Raw genomic sequence first — 6,937 nt, forward strand, 5'->3', positions numbered from 1 at the left:
GACATTGTCACAAGGCCCTCTGTGGCCTTGATGGAGTGGCATTGATTGAGAAAGGAGCATATAAAATGGATATATGATGTTAGCACGCATACTTTTAGCACGCATACCATTACCACGCATTTTTTACAACGCAGGTCATTTTACAACGAATACCTTTACAACGCAAAACACTACAACGCAGATAATATTATAACGCATACCATTACAACGTAAGTATAGGTAAGTATATAATATTAATATGTAATGAAAATAATAATTTGTAAAATATTTTATTTTATTATTAAATAATGTAATTTATAATATTAATTTTAATTTAATTATTTGTAGATATATATGTTAAAAATACCCCTGTACCCCAAAACCCAAACCCAACCCTGAAAACTAAAAATACCCCTGTACCCCAAAACCCAATCCCAACCCTGAAACCTAAAAATACCCCTGTACCCCAAAACCCAATCCCAACCCTGAAAGATAAAAATACCCCTGTACCCCAAAACCCAATCCCAACCCTGAAACCTAAAAATACCCCTGTACCCCAAAACCCAATCCCAACCCTGAAACCTAAAAATACCCCTGTACCCCAAAACCCAATCCCAACCCTGAAACCTAAAAAGACCCCTGTACCCCAAAACCCAATCCCAACCCTGAAACCTAAAAATACCCCTGTACCCCAAAACCCAATCCCAGCCCTGAAACCTAAAAAGACCCCTGTACCCCAAAACCCAATCCCAACCCTAAAACCTAAAAATACCCCTGTACCCCAAAACCCAATCCCAGCCCTGAAACCTAAAAAGACCCCTGTACCCCAAAACCCAATCCCAACCCTGAAACCTAAAAAGACCCCTGTACCCCATAACCCAATACCCCTAATAAATATTTTTTTTAAAAGATAAACTTACCTATACTTATACTTACGTTGTAATGGTATGCGTTGTAATAGTATGTGCGTTGTAGTGTAATGCGTTGTTAAGGAATTCGTTGTAAAATGACCTGCGTTGTAAAAGTGTGCGTGGTAATGGTATGCGTGGTAAAAGATGCGTGGTAACAGTTACATACCATATAAAATCCACCCCTTGTATCCTAGGTCTCCTGACATGATATAATATACATACAAAGGGACTTGGCCCAGTCATGTTCATCACATTTCTCCAGTAGCCCTGCTACATTCCAAGACAGTGGATCCAATCTGAAGTGTCCTGGTTGTAGCTAGACCCTTAGAGATTACACTGATGGTGGAATTCTTTCCAGGTCAGTCTTGGACATTCAATCCCTTAATGGTTCATATCGATTGGAGAGGGCAACAATCCAGGCAAGGTTTGTAACATTATCTCTCCCAGGAACTCAGGTGACCTCTGGAGTAGAAACCCCCCAATGATTCAGCCCCAAGGATGAGGATTTATAAAAGTAACCCAGGGGTAAAGTTGCAATGCCGTTAGGAGATACTGAAAATGAACCAAGGTTTTTTTAACATAAATCCAGCCCTACAGTTATTATGAAAATGAATTGCAATGCAATTCCACCCCCAAAGAGTTAGGAGCATTCTCTATCCAGCCCACACTTCGAGCCATGATCATTTCTTTAAAAAATTGGACCTAATTTCTGGCAGGCCATCCCTGCAAGCCAATTTAAAACCTTATTATTTAACAACTGATAATCTTCCTGAGCAGGTTGCACAACAGACTGGACAATCTCCAAGACCAAAACATAAGGTGTGCAGGTCCGGGCAGAGATGTAATATAGCCAAAGCAGTTGAACAAACCAGAGAGAGACCCCAGCTGGGGCCATCTTAGAATGCAAAGAACCCCCCTGCACTACACATTCACCCGAGAAGTGGGCCTGGGCCGGCCCCATGGAATTGAATTAATACGTATTTCTATGTGACTACCCTGTGTACTCATAGAATTAAAAGACTTATTGTAACATCCAACGCTTACTGGATCACTAACACCTTGTGCCCCTGAAGCTGTTTCAGTTCTAGATGAACAACCTTGACTCACTCCAGCTAATGTCTCACAAACAGGCTTGATCACCTGAACATTGACAATAGGAATTATCGGAGTATTAGAAGTGCTACTCAAGATAATTTCTGCCTGGTCTTTAAGAGACCCTACTGAGCTTGCCAGAGAGCCCACGTTCTTTCAATTTTCCAAATTTTCTAAGGCCAAAAGTGTTTTGAAAAGCATGAAGCTATGCACATTTTATCTAGGACTTTGATTTGCCACAACTTGTAGCCCCCTTTTCGGTTCTCTTAGAGTACCTGTGCTCGATGGGATGGAGAGTAAAGTCCCCCCCACTGTACTTTTACTTTTATCTCTCAAGCTTCCTTTATTTTACTTCCCCCAGGTGCCCCCTTCTGTTCTGGGTGGGACAGAAACTATGCAGACTAAGTCATTTGCCAATCTCCCCCATCTGGTATTCCATAAATATTAAATGAACCCCAAATTCCTAAATCTGAGGGATTGAGACCCCTTCTGCAGTCCATGTATCCAAATCCTGTCTAGAATGAATTAGTTGTTCTTCCACGGACAAGATTTTTTCAGGAAGATCCTCCACCGCATTATTCAAATATGATAAAATTGAGCTACTAGTTCTTGGTCTTTTATGACCATGACCATGCTAAAAAAAGATTAGCAACTATACTGCGCTTTTTATCAAAAAGAAGTATCAGCATTAATCCTTGCCACCACCAAAGAAACACTAAAGAGCTGAGAGCTTAGTCTATGTCTTTAATCAAATCCTCTGCTGATGATAGGAAATGAAACAGATACCAAGAGGGGTGGCCCAGTCCAGCCTCCTCCAGGCTCTGATGGGTGCGGGCATACTTGCAGCACTCCTCTTATAGCAGCAGGGGAATATGGAAATTGAAGTACCCAGAAGCAGCAGTGATGTGAAACCGCGGTGGCTCTCCCCTTCCCTTTTGCGTGTCTCTGTAAGAGCAGGCAGTATTGGTGGGGAATATCAGAGGTTCGTGGCCCCAAGCTAATCTCACAATACTCAAGCATAGCCCCCAAGTAAGGTTACTACAGTGCACCTCTTACATCAGTGGGAATCAGGCAGTGCTGGTGGTGAAGATCACAGGTTCATGGCCCCAAGAGAATGTCATGATATTCCAACACTTGTGGGTTGAAATGTAATAGGTTTTGCTGAAACATCAACTTAATTACAGAGCACAATGGAGGACAAAACAATAACAAAATACAAAGCAAAATAACAATAAAACTAAACTATAACTGGGCAAAACACATTGAAACAAGCAAACCAGAATACAACAGAACAACCACAGTACAAAACGTCATCACAATGCAATAATGTAACACAAAACACTGTCAAGATTGTCTCAGCATGATCCCTAAGAAGCTGCAGTATCAGAAACAAATTACACAACATTAAACATTATCTGCACTCACGACAGCGTTCGCATTAATTAAACGCCTTTCTTGTTGTTCTGCACAAGATCTACAAAAACAAAGTGTTGAGTATCCTAAGATGGTGGCCGCCCCTAACAAGAATTTTGCCTTGAGCACTCCTGCTTTGAATCCTCATCATGCTTGTGCAAAGGAAGCCCAATGCACAACAACTGGCTTCAGTCATGTAGAGAAGGGTCTCTGATGCACTTGGGACTCTGACGAGAATTCATCTTTAAATACCCTATTTTCTAGTTCCACCTCACAGTAATTTGGCATGCAAACAGTGGGTTCTTCCCCTTTTTCTTGTAAGCATTTTTACCTCTAGTTTGTGGAGTATTTAATCCAGAAGGAATATCCTGAAGTAATTTGTAGAGAATATTCAATTATTTATCCAATGTTCCAGTCAGTATTGAAGAGTATTCTTCGCTTTTAACCTGCTGGAGTCCTTACTAGTAAATTGGAATCTTATAGTCAGACTCAAGGATTTTAGAGCTAAACCTTTTCAGTTTCCCAGCAGAGTTCTGCAGGGTTCCTCTTGCAGCTGTACTATTCTTTACTTGAATGGCGATCCTCTGGCAAAAGTGGTGCGCTCCTTTGGCTCCCAGGTATCGTCCTACACAGATGATACCCAGATCATCATTTCCATCCCAGGGACTGGGAAGGGTTGGCAGGGACGATTAGTTCCTTTATGGCAGAGGTCAGCATTTGGATGCGGGAGCCTGACACTTGTGGCACTTTTTCTCTTCCAATGGCCATGGAAATCTCAGGGGGATTTTCAATAATACCTTGACATTTGACACCCCGGTCAAAAGAAAGGTGAGCTCCTGCTTTTAGATCATTAAGATTCAGAAGACAATTCTTCCTTTTTTCTGGAGGAGCTTAGTGTGTCAGTTGTTCATTACGCATATCACTTCTCATGTGGACTACTGTAATGCCCTTTATTTAAATTCTAACCTGTGAATAAACTCCAGTTTATCCAAAATACAACTGCTCAATTGGCCCTGGGTCCACCAAAACACATCTAAGTTAGGAAGGGCTTGAGGACTCTTCATTGGCTGCCATTGAAGAAGCCGGGGTCTTTCAAAGCCTTGTGTCTGGTACATAAGGCTCTCCTACAGGACTCATGCTATCTCAGAATTGTCTTCAACTGGTATGTTCCTAGCAGATCTCTGAGTTCGGCAGGACAGAGTAAGGTGCTCCTTCCTAGGTGCTTAGATGGGGGTACATGTTTTCATGGTGGCTGCTTCCAGGTTGTGGAATTCTCTCATGGGAAATTTTTGGAGCCTAAATCTGTACTTGATTTTCCAAAGGCAGATGAAAACCTGCCTATTTTCTTAACTATGTTGCCTTGAAAGCCTCCCTGACTCTGTTTGGGTCCTCCCCCTTCCCTACGTTGCCTTATTCAGTATCAGGACTTTGATGACTTTCGGTTTAATGTGCTTTTATGAATTTCAATAACAAATTACAAATTTACTGCAGACCTATCAAAAACTTTCAAGGCATCTACCCAGATGCTCAGGAACTTACTTATGCCTCAGAAAACTTTCAACAAATATTAGAAGGCATTCGAAAACTTTGAGAAGAAACATTCCTATTATAAATCTTCCAAGAGAGAAGCTGGTAGTCAGAAAGATATAGGTGTAATATTGAGTAGAATATAAAATGCTCAGTTTACTAATTGTTAATCCTCAATTCACATTGAGGCAGTCCTGTCTCCAGGACAGAAAAAACACAGTAAAATTCTAAGCAAGCTCTACTAACCTTCAGTGTGTAATTCAAAGGTAAGGTGGGAAGGTGATAGAGACAGTAAAGTCTGTGAAGATCAGTACCATGAGCAGTGAAGATTATCTGTAAGCAATCAGGGCATTACCTCTACATTCCTCGTCCTTGTACTTGTCATTACACTTTGACATATATCAAATTAAGATGCCTCTAAACATATCTGGCTCTTTCAAGTGCCATGGTAGGGTCAAGCTCAACAGGGACTTTATTCCCTGCTGATTCTGCCATGGCAGTTACCTTGGCTGTGGTGTTGCTAGATTGTAGGTAGGGACATTGGGAATCTCATTCATCCGTTCATGCACACTTTTACTTTGATGGTGATGCATTTGGCGATCAGAGTCTGACCTTGTACAGGATTTATTATAAAAATGCACACCCCATATTTTTAGAGCATGATAAAGAGAACACAAGTTGATATAGTAAATCAAGAACATAATCCAGAACTGATTTCAGATCTTAACCCCAAAATTATCAACATAACCAACCACATGATTCAGTCTATAATGCCTGATAGAATAGAATCAGAGGACCACGTCTTGACTCTACACATCTCCTGAATAGAGTCCCCTTTGAACTCAGCCCAGTGAGCTGCCATACTCCTAGTGGATCTTCCCTGAACAGAATCACTCTCAAAAGGTTAATGATCAGTCTGCAGAATGGTATCTTTTAACCATCTGCTTAAAGCCATCCTAGTTGCTCTTCTTCTTCTAACATTTTTTTTAAGGTTATGCCCTCCTTAGATAAATGGAAAGAACTCTCCTAACATTCAACAAGACAGAATTCCTCCTCAGAAGAAGGATTGAGAAAGAAATATGAAAGAGCCACCTTCTGTAACCTGTGAAATGTAGAGTTACCCTCTTGGTAGAATGTCAGGGTCTGGCCTCAAAACTACTCATCTTCAAAGAATTGTAGAAATGGAGGCCTCTTACAGAGGTTCAGAAGGATGAGCCTGTAGTGTTTTCAGAACCCTTGGAAGATCCAAAGAGGGAGAGGAAGTGTTCTGGATAGGTCTAGAAATAGCCCCCTGGAGTTCAGATAATTCCTTACAGGCATTAATGGCTAACTATTGAGACATTAGTTTAAAAAGGGACACATTTTATTGAAATCCCTCCAAAACAGAAGACAGGAGGGTGCTGAGAGATCATGCACAGAGCAATATTTATCAACGATGGTCCACAGTCTGAAATAGGCTTACAAAATAGAGGGTCTTCTTGAATTCTGGACTGAGTTCACCAACTGGTGGGGGCTCTTAGTTAATATGCTCAGTCTGTCATCCTCCAAACTGGTAGGACCAGATTTAGAGGAGGTGGGCAAAACATCTTCAGGGGTTAAGGAATTGAAGGAAGGTTCCATGGTGGACAAATCGCTAGACTCTTTAGGAGTGATAACCACGTTCGTCATGGTCAATATGGCACTACTAGACTTACATCAGCCATTTCTAGTTGTCTTTGAAATTGTTTTGGGAATGGGGTAAAGTATAAGAAGTTGGTTTAGTCAACTGATCAGTAAAGCATCAGCTCCCCATGCTCCCTTCTCAGGGAACCTTGAAAAAAACCTTGGAACTACTGCATTGCCCTTTGACACAGAGAGATTAAAAAATTAGGTACCAAACCTCTAGCAAACCTGCATGAAGACAGGATAATGTGAGGTTCTTTGAGGAAGGAACAAAACTGCTGATATGGTCTGTGTTAGACCAGGCATTTCTTGGCACGGTTACCCTAGCTGTTTTGCCTCTAACTCCTCTATTT

Source organism: Lissotriton vulgaris, unplaced genomic scaffold, assembly GCF_964263255.1.
Source record: "Lissotriton vulgaris unplaced genomic scaffold, aLisVul1.2 SCAFFOLD_928, whole genome shotgun sequence".
Lineage (NCBI taxonomy): Eukaryota > Metazoa > Chordata > Amphibia > Caudata > Salamandridae > Lissotriton > Lissotriton vulgaris.